The sequence below is a fragment of the Littorina saxatilis genome, linkage group LG6 (assembly GCF_037325665.1).
Source record: "Littorina saxatilis isolate snail1 linkage group LG6, US_GU_Lsax_2.0, whole genome shotgun sequence".
Taxonomy (NCBI): domain Eukaryota; kingdom Metazoa; phylum Mollusca; class Gastropoda; order Littorinimorpha; family Littorinidae; genus Littorina; species Littorina saxatilis.
This window is the reverse complement of record NC_090250.1, coordinates 13,240,967-13,262,221: the sequence shown is the minus strand read 5'-3', so window position 1 is coordinate 13,262,221 and position 21,255 is coordinate 13,240,967. Positions and strand designations below refer to the sequence as shown.

The following is a 21,255-nucleotide window of genomic DNA, read 5'->3' as shown; positions in this document are numbered from 1 at the left end:
TTTTATCGATGACGTACACAAACAGTTTTTCATGAAGGTATGAAGACAATACACTGTTTGACATTATTAATGCAAGCTTTACTTTTGCTACATCATTTAAATGTACCCCCGTAAACATGTCAAGGCTTATATGTAGTTGGTAAGACCATTTGTGCGATTTGGTGTGTGTATTTTAACGGTCAAATAACGGGCAAAAATTAAGTTTTGTTAGCAATTTTGTTCGGGTTGGATTCTTTGATAGGCAATTATTTGTAATCCAAGGAAAAACAAGAAATTAGTAATAACTTTTTTTTTCGAGTTTCTAGATTTGAATTGGATCATGCAATTGAGAATGGTCGATATATGCCTTGATACCAGGGGCATTCTCTGTTCCTTGGGGGTTAACAAACAACAACAACAACAACAAAGTGGCGGACGCTTTTGGATGGGGGACGTTTACAGAGTGGGGGGGGGGGGGTATGCAGCACGAGGGGGACCTTTCAGGTGCACCCCCCCCCTATTCCCGGGGACATTTTGGTGTCCTAAACTGTCCACCGTGGGACATACTAGTAACACCAACTGGTCACCCCCGGGGGACAGTTCCAGGAGGAGTGGGGTGAGTATGTGTGTCGAGGGAGGGAGGGGGGGCAGTCAAAACGCGGTGTTACACCCCTCCTACCTCCTTCCTCCCCGGCCTAGGAGTGGTGAAGAACAATCCAACCGCATAACAAATACCTGACATTCACGTCACAGAGGAGGGGCGGTGATCCGTCTACGCTCGACACAATCAAGGGCGGTGAAGCTACCAGAGGGAGGGGCTTAGTATGACAACAGCTAACACGGTCCCATTAATTGCCAGACTTAGCCAGTACAGCTTCTACGTCCTCGCTCACACACGACAGAGTTTCCTCTGTTCTCTGGCCTACTCGTCAAGGTGGCAGGCACCTGTGTTGTGTGCTTTTCTCTCTCTTTTTTTGTCTTTTTTTGTTTGTCTCCACAAATATAAAACACGACTCGTTTTAGTTTCGCCAAGGGATATTGGAGTATTGGTTACTGCAAGCATGAAAATGAAATACCAGTTTTGATTGGTGCGTTTTCTTTCGTGTTCCTTGCTCTGGAGAGCAATTATTTATATCGTGTGATACTTTCTTTGCAAGTTTGTTTCACTTGTCTTCGTTCTTTGAGGACGGGTCTTTGGAGAAAAAGCTGAGTAATTTCACGACTAGAGTTCGATCATCGACACTGTCTTCATCAGTCACTGGAGTTTGTGGTAAGTTTCTTTTTTGTGAAACAGTTACTGCTACTTTACATTTTTGTGATAATTATATCTTGTCTGAATTGGATTTTTTTCAATAGCGAATGAGATTATATAAATTGTGCAACATCCTGTTTTGTCCTTATAACCATGTTCTACAAAAATAGAAATATTTATGAGTAAGTCATCTTCTGTTTTATGATGGTCGGAAACTGTGGTGTGCGTCAATGTGTGTGTGTGTGCGTGTGAGTGTGTGTGTGTGTGTGTGTGTGTGTGTGATCTATGAGAAAGCCTCACTAGGAGCAGGACATGATCGTAGCAGGAAGTCAGGACCTCATTGTCTCTTTACAAGAACAGATTACACAACCATCAGGCTAGGTTCCGTAACAATGCTAATCGGAATTCAATCGATGTCAACGAGGAATGTTTTTCTGGTAGAAATAAACTACAGTGAGTTTATTTCTACCAGAAAAACATTCCTCGTTGACATCGATTGAATTCATTAGCATTGTTACGGAACCTGTTTGAGCTAGCCATTGACAGGACGTCTAAATTACAATACAGCAAATGTCTCTTGGACTTCTGAAGGTAACACTTAATTGAACTTAAGCAGAGTCAGCTCTTTGTGATGGCAGAATTAGAAACAAACATGAAAAAGAGGTTTTCAGAATTCTGCTCAACATGTTTTCCATGTAAGTTGGTTGATTCTTGTCTGCCTGCCTATCTTAGCTGAAACTTTCAAACTGCTCGGTAACTCAGCCTACGGGAAAACCTTAACTAACGTGGCCAACCATCGTGATATTCATCGTTTTGTCTGACGTACGACGCCTCAAAACTGATCAACAATGGTCGTTTTAAAAAAATAACAGAAGTAACAGAGGCTGTCGCTGAAGTGGAAATGGCTAAAAAAACAACATCAACTGGTCACTTCCCTCCCAGATTGGTTACTTTGTTTACCAGTACGCTAAACTACGCATGTTGGAATTTCATTTTGATTTTCTAGATAAGTTTGTGTCAAGAGCCGACTACCAGCTTCTAGAAATGGATACAGATTCTCTATACATGGCGCTTAGCGCTTCAACATTAGAAGAGGTGGTTCGTCCTGAACTGCGAGAGCAGTTTTACAAAGTGTATAACCAACGGTTCCCTGCACAAGCCTGTGACCAACACGAGGCAACATTCCAAAACACCCGTTTAGCTAACGACCCATGGGACTCAACACTCTGTCAGGCTTGTACAGCACGTGTCCACTATGACAAACGAACACCCGGTCTCTTTAAAACCGAATACCAAGGAAATGCGTTCAATGGTTTGTGTTCTACAACCTACTTTTGTGAGGGAGACAGTGGGAGTAAATTTAGTTCAAAAGGCTTAAACAAAAACAAAAACAAACTGACAAAAGAGTCTTACCAACAGGTGCTAATAACGCAAGAAAGTGGTGGCGGTACAAACACGGGTTTCAAGACAGACGGAAAGTCTATGTTCACTTATTCTCAAACCAGAAAGTCACTCTCGTTTTTCTACATCAAGTCAACTCTCGTTTTTCTACATCAAGTTGTGTTTTGCACCGCGTCTAAGACCGTTTGATCGGTGATGGTAGAAGGATGCCGGAAGGGTTTGAGTGTCGGAAAACGACGTTGTAGGAAAGTTTGAATGTGGGCTCTCTGAGTTCAACAAGCGTCTTTCCGGAGACAGGGTTAGTCGTTTTACCGGCGGTCACAGAACAGTCATGACCGTGAAACAAACACCCGTGAAACTGATGACAAATTTGATTTGTTGCATCTAAACCATCAATTCTAATCTTTTTTCGTCCAAGGGCCTTCTCTTTCGCGTTAAACTTATGTTGAAGATGGATTCGTTCTGATTCTCCAGCCATTCTCGAGCAAACTGACCGTGGGGATCTGGTTTTTTTCCGCTTTAAAGGCGTTTTCTTTTCTACGAATGACAGGGTGCTCTGTGGGCATGTCTTGCATGAGTGCCGCTAAATACAGCGCGTTTGCATCAAATCCCTGAACAGACTGTACTGGTTTGTCTTGATTGCCACGAATGTGTGTTTTGTCTTTTTCATGGTATCTGTGAAAGACAATAGACGGACCCCCAACAATGTTCTTTCGCAAAAGTGCGTGAACGTCTTTTTGTTTTTCGTTAAAAAGTGAAAAGTAGGTATCTGAAGACAACGTGTCAGACAGATACTTCAGTGTCACACCGGGAACAGAAATACCGTCTTTCAGCAAATCAACGCCCAGAGTAGCGTACATACTAATATGATGCAGCAAAGCAACCAGAAACGGACCTGTATCTAAGTTGTTATACCACACGAGAAAGTCCTTCAAAGTAGACATTTTGTTTTCAGTCCACACACGCTGACAAAAAGCGTACTCTGTATCAGAAATATTTGAGTTTTTGAGGTTACTGAAAAAAGCTGCATGGGGTGTGGGAGTTCTCTTTCGTCTAGTGTGTTTAGACCAGTGACGTACTCATAGCAGAAAAAAACCTTTTGCTCTTCGACACCGAACGCCTTGAGGTACTTGGAATAACTAAAACCTGGCGCAAGAAAATTGCTGATGTCAAGAAACCGAACTTTGTCTGTGGAGAGACACATGTATTGGTTGTTACGTTTAACGACAAACTTGAAAGGGGGTCTTTTGGGGGCCTTCTTTTTTCCCTCTTTTTTGACGTCTTCTTTTTCTTCTTCTTCTTCTTCTTCTTCTTCTTCTTCTTCATCTTCGTCACCTACGGTGTCAAAACCATCTGGCTCAAAAACGGGGTCTGTTTGACTTTCGTCTTTTGGAAGCTCGTTATACACTGTTTTGTCTTTGAAAAACTTTTCAATGAGAAAAGGTTTGATTACGTTCAGATCGTAGCGAGAAGAATTGAACCCTACGACAGACAGTTCTTGTAAATACTCATATAATTTTTGTCTGAGTCTTTCTACGGGGATGTTGAGACTATCTGTCTGTTGTTGTTGTGTCTCTTCAAGTTCAACCAACTGGTCAAACACATCTTTAAACTCTTCGCAAAGAAGAGAAAAGGAGGCCTCGGAGATACGTTTTAGGTAGTTAACCATGTTGTTGACCAACTGTTGCGGCTCACCTTTACTCACAAAACAGGTTGGTTCTGTGAAATGAGGAACGTTATTGCATACAGAAACAGAAAGAGGAATATGTTTGGCTGTGTACTGTGTACAGTTTAACTCAGCTGATTTTGTCTGAATGCGACTTTTGCTTCAAAATCAACCACACCCTTTTTTCAATGAAAAAATGACTACAAAAGCTCTCTGGCTGAACTAAGCACGCCGTGATGCCCTTTGTAATACAGTGGACGCCGCTTAATAAAACCGCGGTTAATAGAGCCAGCCGCTTATAAAAGCCGATTTCAGACGGTCCGGATTTATCACTATATCTTATGTATTAGAAAAAGCCGGTTAATAAAACCAACCCGCCGCTTATTAAAGCCAGTTTTCTCAGAGAAATCACGTAGTTTGTGACTAAAACTCACATTATCTTGTTCTGATGTGGAAGACGACCAACAAACAAACACTCATAAAATCGTTCTTCTCTGCCGAGTAATGATTCGTGACGGTGACAGTGAAATTATTGATGTACCGAAGTGATCAAAGTACACGTACATGTACATAATTAAAACAAAAGTTCAACATCCTTCGTGAAGTTTTGTTTAGATTCAAACAAGTGTAAATGACGAAAGAGAAGATTTTTTTTTTCGAAAATGACGTAATCCTGGACCGCCGGTTAATAAATCCGCCGCTTATTAAAGCCATTTTTTGTCGGTCCAGAAGTGGCTTTATTAAGCGGCGACCACTGTACTATGATACTTCACACACACCGCAATACTATGATACTTCACACACACACAAAAGAACAATCTTCAACAGCATAGGGCGGGGCTTTGCACCGAGCAACCTGTCTGTACAGGCACATGAAATCACATTGCAAAATATAAGCTCAATCAAACCGTTTAAAAACAATCCCTCTTTATCACTACTTAAACACAGGCACCTTAACCTATCACCTTATGGACCCTACCCCTGCACATTGCGCATTGCGGAAAAGGGGTCAGGCATCCCTATCTATACTCCAAAAATAGAAATATGGTAAAACAACACCCCTACCCAACCACCAACAACACCCCACCTCCCCACCCCACACCTCACCACCCCACACCCACACCCCACCCCCAAGGAGCAAAATGAGCCAAAGGATGGGGGCCAGATCCTATACATCTATATATATATACGACTTGTGTCTGTCTGTGTGTCTGTGCGCGATGCGCGGCCAAAGTTCTCGATGGATCTGCTTCAAATTTGGTGGGCTTATTCAGAGAGACCCCGGACACAACCTCATCGATGAGATATTTCAACACGTGCTCTCAGCGCGCAGCGCTGAACCGATTTTGGTTTTTCTGTTCATTTCACCATTCCCAGTAACTCTTCCTTATCTTCTCCAGTGTTTTGCGTTTATCTCCCTTCCTTCGTGTGGCGTCAATCCATAGTCCCGTTACTACGTTACTATTTTTAGAAGGTCACTGCACGTTACTATTTTTAGAAGGTCTCCAGTGTTTTGCGCGTTTATCTTCTTTCCTTCGTGCGCCGGCGAAGCCGGCGTACACCTGGCAAAGCCGGGTCCCAGGCGCAGCCTGGTATTCGGCTCTACTTCTTCCCGACGAAGCCGGTACCCGGCGAAGCGGGTAATCATCTAGTCCTATATATACGCCATCAAAATGAGCAGAGCATAGGGGTCAGATCCTACATGCTATACTACTCACTTTACCGTAATACAATTTATGCATGAAAATGGCTTTGTTTAACTTGAGATGCTTTTCCAGTGGAAGAAAGTTAAGCATTTTTAATTTCATATCTGTTGGGGCATTATTCTTTACGATGAGTTTAGCCGAGCGACGATAGAGAGAGTCTAACTGTTTCAAGTGGACATCACTGCTGCCATCCCAGAGCGTCGAAACATAATTGATGCGAGGCATTACATGAGCATGGTGGAACATTTCCAGAGTCCTTCTGTCCGTAAATTGCTTTTACCTGGATAGGAGGAAAACGTTCTTGGCTATTTTCTTGCAAATATGCTGTAATTGTGCCTGCCACTTGAATTCACAATCAATAATTACCCCTAAAACACGATGCTGTTGAACTTGTTCAATTGATTGCGTACCAATAGTAAGATTTAGTTTGAGTGGAGAAATCTGGTGTTTTTGTCTGAGAGAGAGAGAGAGAGAGAGAGAGAGAGAGAGACAGAGACAGAGACAGAGACAGAGACAGAAACAGAGAGACATAGAGAGAGAGAGAGACAAAGAGACAGAGAGAGAGAGAGACAGACACACACACACACACACACACACACACACACACACACACACACACACAGATTAGTAGTGACAAGACAAGAGACATTTTGGGGAAGATTTCTGACGAATTGGATAAATCAAGGAACATTCAATCATTTTTCCGAAAATCCTCCGTTACTATGCTAATTATTTTAATGAATATTAATCAGCTAGCGGTTTTCTTTCGCTCACTCTTTTTTTGTCAATAGTCCCGACTTCCGTTCGTCGTCATATTTTAACCAGGCCTGGTGGGTATTCATTCGTCGAAGCAGACGGAAAACAGTTGGATTCAGGCACTCAAATCCGTAATCTAGCGAATCATAGGAGAAAATACACCGTCTCGAAAGACTACCCAATAAATTTGAAGAATAGAACGTTCAACCACTAACTCTAAGGCGGAAAAACACACACACACACACACACACACACACACAAAAACCCACCTAACTCTAAGGCATTCTTCGTATAGATAGTCAACCCCCAAACCGAACTCTGGAGCTATTTGGGCGAGTCCAAATGTGCACGTCTAGCAGCAGCGTGTGAAATACGGGCTCTTCTTCTCAGGGACAACGAGCAAAGACAGCGGCGGAAGAAGGCCAATTGGAGAAATCGCAGTCTCCAAACATTACCCAAACACATCCGTTTTAAATGTCAATGACTGAGCGCTCCAAGATTTATTTTAAAGTATTTCCAGCATGTGTTGACAAAATTACAAACTCCAGTTCCAACTGTTAAAGAGGTGGATAGTTGATTTTTGTCCGTTGTAGGCTATCCCTTTAAATATCTGAAATACAGTCAACCTTGTTATGTAAGACTTCCTCTACTTCAAAGACCTGGTTCAAAGACCCCCTCTACGTTTAAACCCCTGTTTCTCATGTAACCGTGTGCCGAACACTACGATCACCTCGGGAAGCGAAGTGCAATCAAACAGGATTGAAAATGTTAGGGCTAATTTCTTAGCCCTATAAAAACTGTTATGCAAACCCGAAGGTTTCCATGAACATACAGACAATCGGAAACCACCAGACCCTATCACAAACAGAATTCTACAATACACCGGTGTTGACTTTTAAAGGCCAACAACTCGGGTGCAGAGTCTGCTGTGAAAGGAGCGGTAGCCTCCCTTGTCACAATCGCCCCCGTTTGAAATGAACTTCGTCCCGAAGTTCCGAACCGGGGGACCACTGTCCATCCCAAGTTCGTAGAATGGGAACAGCACGAAAATGTTCAGTGGTCATATTATGCCATTACCTGAACATATCATGCCGAGTCCCATCCCTGCTCGCAAGCGCCAGATGTAACCGTGTGCAGAAACACTACGATCACCTCGGGAAGCGAAGTGCAATCAAACAGGATTGAAAATGTTAGGGCTATATTCTTAGCCCTATAAAAACTGTTATGCAAACCCGAAGGTTTCCATGAGCATACAGACAATCGGAAACTACCAGACCCCATCACAAACAGATTTCCACAAACCACGGGTGTTGACTTAAAGGCCAACAACTCGGGTGCAGAGTCTGTTGTGAAAGGAGCGGTAGCCTCCCCTGTCACACTCAGACTCTCTCTTCAAAGACCCCCTCTACGTTTAAACCCCTGTTTCTCAGACTCTCTCTTCAAATACCCCCTCTACGTTTAAACCCCTATTTCTCAGACTCTCTTCAAAGACCCCCTCTACGTTTAAACCCCTATTTCTCAGACTATCTCTTCAAATACCCCCTCTACGTTTAAACCCCTATTTCTCAGACTCTCTCTTCAAAGACCTCCTCTACGTTTAAACCCCTATTTCTCAGACTCTCTCTTCAAAGACGGTTATACCCCCTCTACGTTTAAACCCCTATTTCTCAGACTCTCTCTTCAAAGACCTCCTCTACGTTTAAATTAAATTGTAAATACGTCCAAGGCAATTTGCAGCATTTTTTATTTATTGTTCTTCTAATTTCTATATACCCTTAAAAATAACACATAGTAAAAACACATTGTAACAAGAAGTGATTGTTCAAGGGAGATCATCTGAAGCTTTTTTTTTTTTTTAAATCTGTAAAATTGCATAGTGACATCCTCCAAAAATAAAATGTCTTAAGAATAAAGGTATCTACACGGGTTGTCTACCTATTTCTTGATAGCATTACTTTTTTAAGTATAACTTTTTTCTCAGAATATTTTTTTTAATAACTTTTATTCAAGGGAGGCAATAAAAAATGTTTACAAAAATGTGTCCAACTTAACTGTGCTTAAAAATATTAACATTTTTTGTAGCCCCAAGAAGTGTGTTTTGTCTTGTAACTATTGTGATTTGAGAGCTTTAGCACTGAATGCTTTGCATCTTGGTGTGAATAGCATTGTAAAGCTTGCCTCTTGCTAATTTAGAGCAGTAGAATAGAAAGCAGCCTACTCCACAATCTTCTTTCATATTCTGTGCATACTCCTTGACAAGAGAACCACGAGATTTGTTTTTATTCCAATGTTGCCTTTTCTATTCAATTAAATACTTAAATCCTACGTGCAACACAAACCTTTTTTGTGTTTGTTTGTTTGTTTATTTTTATATTTTGTATGTATAGACCGTACTAGAGACCAGTTTTTCACCGCCGTATAATTAATCTGGAAATCTCCGCTAAGCAGTTCAATAACATAATGTGTACAAGGTTAAAGCATTTCTGCTACTCCACTCAAAATATGTATAACTACGCACTCGTACTCTCTCCCTAACATAACACTTGTTCATGCAAAATTGTTTGCGGATTAGTAAAATTTGCGTGAAATATTGAATTGCGAAATTTTTATTTATTTTTTTTAAAATTACGTAATCTTCAAAATAGATGAGTGTTTACTGAAGCGATAAACTATGTATACAAGTTAATAAGAATGGTTTGTAAGATCAAATACAAACCAGCAATACAACTGCTGTCGATAGATTACCCCCCTTGACTTCTCTGTCTGTTGGGTCAAACTACGCCAGACATTTCTCTTCTTGTGGGTCTATAGCATGAGATACAGGCTCCGAGGCAGAAACTGCTTCGTTCTGAACTTGAATACATCGGTTCCTCTCAGTTACATATGGTCTTTTAATTCCTTCTGTCGTTTCAATGCAACAGGTAATCAAGCCTTTGTGCATACTGTATCAAGTTCTGTTGTATTAGCGATCGAGAAGTTTACGAGGTAGTTGCAGAATCGATGTTTGTACCTTTCTGGTCAATTATCAGGAGATTAAAAAAAATTTAGAAATGACATGTATGCAACATTAGAGGCTAAAAGGCTAAGAAACTTGATGCCTCACAGGGGCGGATCAGTTCATTTTATGGGGGGGGTTTCCAAAAGTATATTGTGAAGATATGGGTGTGAAGGCGCGAAGCGCCGAGCCGACGGCGCGAAGCGCCTAGCTTGCTAGGGGGGTCCGGGGGCATGCCCCCCCGGAAAATTTTGAAAAAAAGGATGCAAAATGGTGCAAGCTGGTGCATTCTGAGGATGATCATTACCAGTTCCAGGCAGCAGATTTTGTCACTGATTAATACCCACAAAATTGAAACTCAACCCAAAAAAACACACAAAAATATTTTTATTTTTTGGCTGGGGGGGGGTTTCCGGAAACCCCAGAAACCCCCCCCTCGTCCGCCCCTGCCTCATCTGTCTCGGTTGCTTGTCTTCATCGTTCATAGCATATAGCAATACCATTTGTTGTGTAGAAGCAATATGTTATTTTTTCTGAAATAAAATATTCATGAAGAGGGTTCGATTCTAATCGAGTGAATATATGTGTCAAAAGCTGAATAAAGCAATGCGTTTGTCTTTGACTGGTGAAGTAGAGCTGAAGCTTTTTGTGCTGGATGTAAGCTTAGTTGGTTTTATCACACACACACACACACACACTCACACAACCCTGATGTTTGTCAAAAATGTTGCATGTTCCTGCTTCACAAATGCCTGCACAAAAGCACACGGATGTACACGTACCTACCTACATACCCGTGCAAACAATCTACCACTGTAACACCTCAGCCCTGCACATTTATCCAAAAGTTGTCTGAATAGTCAATACTGGCAATCTTGGTATTGAACAGGGAACTCTACTTTCATTGCGTATGTGGTCTAGGTCTCATTTTATACGTACATGCTAAACCACCCTTACAAAATAAAAAGCCACACATCCTGTAAGCTAATCGACTAAACAAAAACCAGACACGCGAACAAACAAAAAACGAATACTTTGATTTTCAACAAACTTAATAACAGATTTAGGTAAATAATTATGCCATGCAAGGAACATTTCGGTCGATGCTTAGATCTAGAAAAACACCAGTTCACCTTATGGGGATTTGAATAGCGCTGTTTCATGAGTTCCAGATCTAGACTGACAAGGTAGTAGAACATTTATTTTTAGCTTGCAAAATCGAACTTGCCCTGCAGTCACCTTAAGTCGAACCGCTTTCCCTGCCACCGGGGGTAGCAGTTTGGCGGGGGGAGGGCCATAGAGTCGGCACACTGGGAGTGGAACTTGACGAAATGTCACCTATAGCCTATAAGCTTAGGGCCTAGTAGTAGTACGATAGCTTCTCTCCGGATTGACAGCGTCAGGGCCGCTTCAAACTTACATACGGATTACGATTCCTATCCCCAGTTTCTCATGTTGGTAACCACTGGCTATTTGTCAGATGTGTCGTTCTCCCACATTTGAACGATGCTGTAGTGCGAGCCGGTGTAACACGAAATTTTTACTCCACGAAAAATTTACTCCGGAGTAAATATTTCGTACGAAATTCTTACTCCGAGTACACTTTTCGTACGAGAAAAGAACTCCCCAAGGCACGAAAAAATTACTCCCTCCACGAAATTTTTACTCCCCATTTTTTTTACTTCCAGTAAAAATCTCGTATGCAAAAATGGGATGCGGGTGAAGGGATAATGCCAATAAGTGATCTCGCGCACACGAATGTCGCGCTACCCTCCTTCCACCCCTTCCACCACCAAGACTAACAGGGGACAAGGGAGTAAACATTTCGTACACCTGGCATGGGAAGTTAAATTGCTCGTGTTGGGGTGAAGTAATTTATTCGTTATTTATTCATCAGGGGAGTAACATTTTTGTACGAAATGTTTACTCGGAACTCACCTGTCTTGGGGAGTAATTTTCTCGTGCAATGGGGGAGTGCTTCTTTCGTAAAGGGAGTAACTTTTTCGTACGAAATGTTTACTCCGGAGTAAAAATCTCGTGGGAGTCATTTTCTCGTGTTACACCGGTCAAAATGCCCTTTAGTTGTCAAACCACGTTCTCTTTTTCCGCGCAATCTGTTTTGCGTTCCAGACCGGAACACACTTCGGAGATGATCATTGACTATTTCTGATTGGACAATGATGCCAACGCCCACATGACCCTAGCTTCAATGTCAAGGTCGGAAAGTCGTGAATACTGTAATCGACTTGAGAAATGTTCACACCGATAATACATGATAAAGAAGGATTCGTTTTGCCCGATTATGGGCTACAGTTGGAGATGGAAGTTCACCAAAAATTGGGACCATACTAACAAAAATACGGTGGGTAAAACTGGCGCCCCCATTTTTTCAGCAAACGCCACCCAAGGCCGCTTTGGACGGGTAGAAATTCCGTAGTTTCCAAGTCTATGGATAAAGCTCGCGTAAGAAGAATACGTCACGGTCGAAAGTCTCAGTTTGACGTCAATTAATGCATCATGACGTCATGCCTCCCTGTAGTCTTTCTCTCTCGCGCGGTGTGTGTGTTTGTGTTCATTTTGTGCACATGTGTTAGTGTTACTGTTTCAGGGGCGTCACACGCTATGAAAAATCAATATCAAGGAATATTTACTTTACACTTACTTGAACGTCAGTGAACGCACAGAAAGGCCCTGTCACGTTGTCCAGTGGGCAGTCACGCCTTTTCACTTTGTCTCAGTCAAACTTGACAGTTTGAGTGGCCTTGGTGGCCTGAAGAACGCTTGTCCCTGCCAAGTCTGATGTGGTGAACGTGCCAAAGATGTCACGACGATGGGGTGACGCTGCAAAGTTGTTGGCAACATGCACCAAGTCAATTCTGTCTGTGCGCTCCTTGTGCACATGAAGCAACATGAGATGGTTTAAACGTTCTTGCAGCATGTTGGCGCGAAGGTACATTTTCACCCTCCTCAGGCTCATGGCACTGAAAGAACGCTCGCTTGTAGCATTCGTGGCAGGCATCACCAGAACAAGTTTCAAAAGAACACCAACTTGAGACATCAGCGAAATTTGGCTCTTTTGCAGTCCCTGAACTACAGAGATAGAGAACCTGGCACTGTAAATAACCATGCTCAAGAACCTAGGTTGGGTTAGCTTAGAAGATCGAAGAAAAAACAACCGATTGGCCATGCTGTACAAGATCAACGCCGGCATGGTAGGCATTGAACCAACTGCCTTTTACAAGCGCTCTGACCCTAGATCTAGTAACACGAGGGCCAAATCGAATTAATCAAGAACAAGATTACCACCCACACATTCTTCCACAGAACCATTAGTCAATCTGTTCCTTACATTCAGTATGACAATCTTTATAGCAATGGTGGTTTTTTTTATAAAGTGTACTTAGTTTGGTATAAAAACTGGTAGCAGCCACCTTGTAGAGTCCTACTTTGGGTGTAATCCACCCTTAAAAAACACGCGATGAAGTTGCGTCACTGATGGCTGACCATCAATGTGGCGGGCCACTTCCGTTTTCTGCCGCCAATGTTTTGGTTTTTGAGAGCAGACGCATCCCATGATTTGACACGTCATTACAACGCTCATGTAGGGAAATGTCACTCATCAGTCAGCTGTTGTGTGGATAACACACACGACTCCTACCAAAGCAAGGTTAGAATGGAAAAACAGAGCAGTGTAGCGATATTCTGTCGCGATTCGAGCGCGTGCTTTGCCGTCACGTACACCGCTGGACTGCCGAACCCATGTCGCCGAGTGAAAAAGTATGGTACGCGACTTTTGACATATTGAGAAGAGAGCAAGGTCACAAAACAGCTTCGTTTTTTTGGTAAGGATAGCATATTATACTGAAAAAACAGTGGTTGCTTCCCAGACCCTACGGCTTTCAGTGTCAACGTTCGTCTTTCATTGTTTATTTATTTATTTTTGTTTTTCTGTTTTTAGGAGCAGTTCTGTCTTCTATAAACGGAGTGCGTTTGAAAAAAAAATCTTGTATAATATATATATATATATATTTTTGTTTATTTGTTTGTTTGTTAAAAGACCCTTTTGCTCTCAGAAAAGGCTTACACCATATTTGAGAAATACTATTAAGTTACGTTAACTTTTTTTTCTGGCGAAAGACTACAAAGATGTTGATCCATTTTGTGAACCCTCAACTTCACAGTCACCTGTTGTTGACTGGAGTCGATGCATTTTCTGTCAGAACAAGACAACAGAACATCTGAACGCCCAGCAGTGGGTACAAGGAGTGGCGAAGGATACACTTTGTTTGCTGAAAATGTCCAACAGTTTCTTGCATGCGGTTTTGACCTTCCTGTAACTGTGGGGGTATCTCAACTAGATGATGGATCTGGGATTAAAGAGACTGTTCAGAAAAATAGTGCATCGTGGCGTAAGTCTTGCAGAGAACAAATGGACAAGCGAAGTTTGGAAAGACTTCAAAAGAAAGCTGAGAAACGGCAGGCAGAGGACAGAGCAGCCACCTGCAGCTCAGTCAAAACAAGACGATCTGCTGGCACTCCGGCGTCATCCAAAGATAGTTGTTTCTTTTGTAATGAGAGCTCTGGCAAGTTGTACAGCGCAGCAACATTTGGACTGGACTATAAGGTGAGACATGCAGCTAACCTTCTTCAAGACAAGGACTTGCTTAAAAAGCTTGCTGCTGGAGATATGATTGCTACAGATTCACAATATCATCTGAAATGTTGATTTCCCTGTACAATCGTGCCAATAAATACGAAAAGGAACTGAACTGTGACCAGAGCAACAGTTCTGTTTGTCATGGCATTGCTTTTGCTGAGCTGGTGTCATATATCCAGAGTTTTGAACATGACGAAACAACAGCCCCTGTGTTCCGTATGTCAAAACTTTGCACACTGTACAAAACTCGACTACAGGAACTTGGAGTTAGTTGCAGTCTGCATACCACAAGACTCAGACAGAAACTACTGGATGCATGCCATGAGCTTCAAGAATGCAATACAGGTCGCGGAAGAGATGCTACTCTTGTCTTCAAACGTGACCTGGGATATGCAGTGAGCAAGGTTGTTGATCATGATTCTGACGCCTTGCTGCTTGCAAGATTGTCCGCAGAGAGATTTTCTCGAAGCAGCAAAACTTCAATGGGGATTTCCTTGAAAACTGCCAAGAAAATGCAACACCATCTTCGTTGAAAGCTCTCGTCAGTATGATTTTGGATGGGCCAGGAAACTCCATCAAAACAAGCAATCCATCACAAGAGGAGGCTGCATTAGGACAAAAGCAGTCACAGGCAGCGCTTACCATTTCTCAGCTCCTCGTATAAATTTAACAGCAGAAAACATGCACCAAGAGATCCCTTGAAGGATACCCGTCGTAACCATGCAAAAGAGAAGGAAACTCTGCTTCCTGTTTACCTTGGACTGAAAATACACGCCGAGACCAGGAAGTATGGTATTATTGATAGTCTGTACAATCTGGGTCTGTCAGTGTCCTATGATAGGGTTATAAGCATGTCCAATGACCTAGCCAACAGTGTGTGCACAAAGTTTGAGAGAGAGGGTGTGGTTGTCCCCCCACAGCTTGTAGGAGGTGTTTTCACAGTTGCTATGGTCGATAACATAGACCACAATCCAAGCTCCACTACAGCTACAGAGTCCTTTCACGGAACAAGCATTTCTATGGTTCAACACCCCTCTGATTGTGACGGAAAGCCAGAGTTTCTGTCTATCGACAAAGCAGTTCAAGGCCGAAGGTCTGTTGTACCCTTGCCCATCACCTACACACTTGTGTCACCTGTGGAACTGAATCGAGAAGCTGAAGTCCCTGTTGTGTTCGGACCTTGCAGGCCTCCTTTTTTTTTCCGACACAACACGTAAGGCCGAACAGTATCGTTGGCTGGAAACGGTGAAAAAACGTGTGGATACCTCTGAAGAATATGATGGAAGGCAAGCAGTATCTTGGGGAGCTTACCACGCAGGTGTGCAGCAGCAAGGAGACGAAAGGGTTGCCCAGATTGCACTGTTGCCACTTCTGATGGACAATGCACACTCTCCAGCACTCATAAAACATGTGATGCAAGTGATAAAGAACGGCATTACTCACCTCAATCCAGGTCAAACACCTGTCTTGGCAATGGATCAGCCGCTGTATGCACTGGCTAAAGAAATTCAGTGGTCATTTCCTGAGGAACTTGGAGAAGACAAATTTGTAGTCATGCTTGGAGGACTCCACATTGAAATGGCTGCACTGCGACTTCTCGGCGACTGGCTCGAGGGAAGTGGTTGGACCGCCATGCTTGAAACAGCAGGAATTGTCAGAGGAGGTGTTGCTGACTCACTTCTCAAGGTTTCCCATGTCCTAAGAACACGACTTGCCCACCAAACAACTGCTGCAGCACTCTACATTCTCCAACACAAAGCATTTGAGAAACAGAAAGCCACAGAAAATGCCAGATCAGACTTTGAACAGTGGTGCCTTGAGACAAGTAAAGAACAACCAATGTTTGCCTTTTGGGGGTTGGTCCTAGATCTGGAACTCTCTGTGCTGCAGGTCATCCACGCACTCAGAACATCAGACTTCGAACAGTTCATCGAAGCCCTCACCAGTCTCATGCCATGGTTTTTTTCTCTTGACCATGTGCACTATGCACGCTGGGTCTCTGTGCATCTCCGAGATCTGTTTGAAATGAGGAGGCGACATCCTTGTGTTCATCAAGCTTTCTGTTGTGGAGCTTTCACCGTCAAGAAAACAAAACGCCCTTTCTCTGCAATAACCTTGGATCATGCCCATGAACAGTGCAATGCAACAGTGAAGGGTGACGGTGGTGCTGTGGGACTAACCAACAATCCAGGAGCTTTGCGGCGGTGGGTGACAGCAGGTCCTGAAATTGCACGTTTAGTCAGCAATTTTGAGCATGAGATGTCTACCTCAAAGTTGTTTGCTCTAATAACAGTTACACAACCGAAGGATTGGAGCCGTGCACGCATGAGGAGGCAGACACAAGGCTCTTTCTGCATGCTGCGGACTGTGTCAAACAGGGCCAAACAAGGATCATCATCAGGACTGCAGACACTGACGTCATCGTACTTGCCGTCTCCGTTGCACGTAAACTTCAAGCAGAGGAGATGTGGGAGGCGTTTGGAACTGGGAAGCATTTCAGGAACATCCCAGCGCACGAAATTGCGTCAGCTTTAGGCCCGGACAAGTGCACGTCGTTACCAGTATTCCACGCCCTTACGGGGTGTGATACGGTTTCCTTCTTTGCAGGGCACGGAAAAGCTAAGGGATGGCAGACGTGGAGCGTGTATCCTGAAGTCACAAAAGCATTTCTTCGGATCGCATCCTGCAGCGAGCAAGTGACTGCTTCAACCTTTGAAATCATAGAACGTTTTGTGGTCTTGATGTATGACCGCAGCAGCTCTTGTTTGAAAGTGAACGAGGCACGAGAAAAACTCTTTTCTCAGCGGAACAGATCCATCGAGTTCATTCCACCAACATCTGATGCTCTCAGGCAACATGTCCTCCGAGCAGCTTTTCAAGGACGCGTGTGGAGCCAGTGCCTTGAAAAAACTCCGGAGCTTCCTTCTCCTTCTGAGTATGGATGGAAAAAGGAAGGCCAGCTCTGGCAGCCTGTGTGGATGACACTGTGTCAGGCCCAGGATGCCTGCTACGAATTCATAAAGTGTGGTTGCAAGAAAGTGTGCAGAGGCCGCTGTAAGTGTGCATCAGTGCATCTGAAGTGTACTGCGCTTTGTGGCTGTGGTGGGGATTGTCATCAGGATTAAGTGCATACTCGGGTGAGTAAAAACAGATGTACGTCATGCTCAGTCATTGTAGAGTTAAGAGAGATCTGACTGGGTAAGAGCTATAACATATTTCATTTTGTCCTAACGAGTGTGAAAATTCATACTCAACTTGTTCGTGAAAACCGAACTCACGAAATGGGTGTTTTTTTTTTTTTTTTTTTTTTTTTGGGGGGGGGGGGGGGTAGATTTTTATGGGGTCAGGCCAGACACTTAAAATTGTATTCTTGAATCTTGTTATCTGTGTGAAGTAAATGTTTACCTCTTATCATTGTTAAGCTGTATTAGCATCAAACGTGTACGAAAAGTAATAACCTGTGCTCTTGATTAGAAATACGAGCATTCTAGGGGTATTTTATTTGACCTAGATTGGGGACACGGCCCTGTCTAACTTAGAGTGTTCAAGATTGGCTGCTACCATTTTTTATATTCAGCATGGTGTTAGGTATCATCACAGCAAATTTCAGATTGCTATATAAAAATGCCTTCTGATGGCATTTTTTGGTGCTAAACAGATTGACTACATATCATCATGACAAACTATGCACTGAATGTAGTGATGAACTAACAAGTCGCGTAAGGCGAAAATACAACATTTAGTCAAGTAGCTGTCGAACTCACAGAATGAAACTGAACGCAATGCAACGCAGCAAGACCGTATACTCGTAGCATCGTCAGTCCACCACTCACGGCAAAGGCAGTGAAATTGACAAGAAGAGCGGGGTAGTACGTTGCGCTGAGAACGATAGCACGCTTTTCTGTACCTCTCTTCGTTTTAACTTTCTGAGCGTGTTTTTAATTTTCAGAGCTTTTTTAATTTTTTAATTTTTATATATAATAATAAAATATATTTATTTTTATATATATATAATAATTAAATATAATATATTTAATTTTCAGAGCTTGTTTTTAATCCAAATATAACATATTGGAATAGAGCGATTCAGACTAAACTACTGGACCGATCTTTATGAAATTTGACATGAGAGTTCCTGGGTATGAAATCCCCGAACGTTTTTTTCATTTTTTGGATAGATGTCTTTGATGACGTCATATCCGGCTTTTCGTGAAAGTTGAGGCGGCACTGTCACGCCCTCATTTTTCAACCAAATTGGTTGAAATTTTCGTCAAGTAATCTTCGACGAAGCCCGGACTTCGGTATTGCATTTCAGCGTGGTGGCTTAAAAATTAATTAATGACTTTGGTCTTTAAAAATCTAAAAATTGTAAAAAAAAAAATATGTTTTTTTTAAAACGATCCAAATTTACGTTTATCTTATTCTCCATCATTTGCTGATTCCAAAAACATATAAATATGTTATATTCGGATTAAAAACAAGCTCTGAAAATTAAATATATAAATATTATTATCAAAATTAAATTGTCCAAATCAATTTAAAAACACGTTCAATTTATTCCTTGTCGGTTCCTGATTCCAAAAAACATATAGATATGATATGTTTGGATTAAAAACACGCTCAGAAAGTTAAAACAAAGAGAGGTACAGAAAAGCGTGCTATCCTTCTTAGCGCAACTACTACCCCGCTCTTCTTGTCAATTTCACTGCCTTTGCCATGAGCGGTGGACTGACGATGCTACGAGTATACGGTCTTGCTGAAAAATGGCAGCTACTTGACTAAATATTGTATTTTCGCCTTACGCGACTTGTTTTTTTTAGGGGGGAAAAAGTGGTGGGGCTCTAGCCCCATGGCCCCACCTGGATAAGACGCCCCTGAACTGTTTTGTGTGTGTGTGTGTGTGTGTGTGTGCGTGTGTGTGTGTATTTGTGTGTGTGTGTGTGTGTGTGCGCACGCGTGCATGAGTCTGTACGCGAGGTGTGTGTGTTTGTGTTCATTTTGTGCACATGTGTTAGTGTTACTGTTTGTGTGTGTGTGTGTGTGTGTGAGTGTGTGTGTGGTGTGTGTGTGTGTATTTGTGTGTGTGTGTGTGTGTGCAGGGTGGTGTGTGTGTGTGTGCGCACGCGTGCATGAGTCTGTACTCGTGTGTGTGTGTGTGTGTGTGTGTATTTGTGTGTGTGTGCGCGCACGCGTGCATGAGTCTGTACTCGTGTGTGTGTGAGTGTGTGTGTGTGTGTGTGTGTATTTGTGTGTGTGTGTGTGCGCGCATGCGTGCATGAGTCTGTACTCGTGTGTGTGTGTGTGAGTGTGTGTGTGGTGTGTGTGTGTGTGTGTGTGCATAAGTGTATGTGTGTGCGTGTATGTGTGTTTGTTTGTAAAGGTGTGTATGTCCGTCTGTCCATATGTGCGTATGGGTGTGTGTTTTGTGTGTATGAAGTTTTTGTGAGAGAGTGAGTGAGTGAGTGTGTGTGTGTATGTGTGCGTGTGTGACTTGGGGTGTGCGTGTGTGTGTGTGTGTGTTTGAGAGAGAGAGAGAGAGAGAGAGAGAGAGAGAGAGAGAGAGAGAGAGAGAGAGAGAGAGAGAGAGAGAGAGAGAGAGAGAGAGTTTCTTTCAGTCTGGGTGCGCGCATATCTTCATATATTCTTGAGGATTCCGGGATATTCGTGCATGAACGTTTTTAGAATCAGTTCTTATTCAGTGTAAAATATATAAGACTTACTCGCTGTAGTTATATATATATATTGCAAGGAGATGCAAAAGCAAATTAAATTATGGTTTTGATGATGTGTGTGCGATGATGTGTTTTGCTCGTACAGACTATCACTGCAGTTCAACCAATGTTGGGGTTTGTTAAATAGTCTCGGTCAACACAAGAACTCCGTCTTTCTTGGGTGATGTACATCAAGAACGTCTCTCGCTGCCTTACTATCTTGGTGTCAGTGTATGTGTGTGTGTCTCTCTCTCTCTGTCTGTTTGTGGCTGTCTGTCTGTCTGTCTGTCTGTCTGACTCTCTCATTCTCTCTCATATTCTCTCTCTCTCTCTCTCTCTCTCTCTCTCTCTCTCTCTCTCTCTCTTTCTCCCTCTCACTCTCTCTCTCAGCCTTTTTTTCCTTTTCAACATAAGGAAGAGAGTGCGCTGTTGTGTTGGCACCTGTTTGGGTCTGTGTGCGTAAGTGTGTGTGTGTGTTTGTGTGTGTGTGTGTGTGTGTGTTTTGTGTGTGTGTTTGTGTGTGTGTTTGTGTGTGTGGATGTGTGCGTGTGGGTGTAAACTGTGTGTTTGCGTGTGTGTGTGGTTGTGTGCGTGTATGTGTGCGTGTGTGTGTGTGGGTGAGAGAGATAGCGAGAGAGAGAAAGAGACCTGTAATGATAGAAAGAGAGAAGATACAGAGACAGAGACAGAGAGAGATAGAGAGAGACAGAGAGAGAGACGGACGATTGGTCTTTCGCTGGGGGTATGCAGTGCCTTGGCAATGCACATCTACTTAATTATTATTATTATTTGCATCTAAATAGCGTAACGTTCTTCTGACGGACATTGTAAACTACGTATGACTGTCACTTGAATTTTACACCAACTCACAGGGCGACTTAGAAACTGAAGTATCCTTACTGAGTGATTGACATTCGAATACATTTCTCTGTTTTGTTTTTAATCATTCAATGTTCAGCTGAATGGTGCAACATTGGAAAATAGACGATTTTCTGAAATAACTCCGACACACCCCTCGCTAGTCATTGGCCCCTCCAATGTTTTACAAGGTTTTGCAAAAAAAGGTCACTCTCCCACTACCCATACAAACCCGACGGTGTTCTTTTCGGAATTGGTCTATGACTGTCACTGG

The 21,255-nt window shown here is 42.7% G+C and overlaps 1 protein-coding gene across 1 annotated transcript in view; it reads left to right on the top strand.

Moving 5' to 3' along the window:
• The first annotated feature begins 647 nt into the window (after positions 1–647).
• The window catches only part of LOC138968551 (UDP-GlcNAc:betaGal beta-1,3-N-acetylglucosaminyltransferase 9-like), a 70,807-nt gene continuing 50,199 nt past the window's right edge, over positions 648–21,255 (top strand). The window contains exon 1 of the mRNA XM_070341130.1: positions 648–1,249. The gene's annotated coding sequence lies outside the window, so the exon portion shown is untranslated. The remainder of the gene's footprint in view (positions 1,250–21,255) is intronic.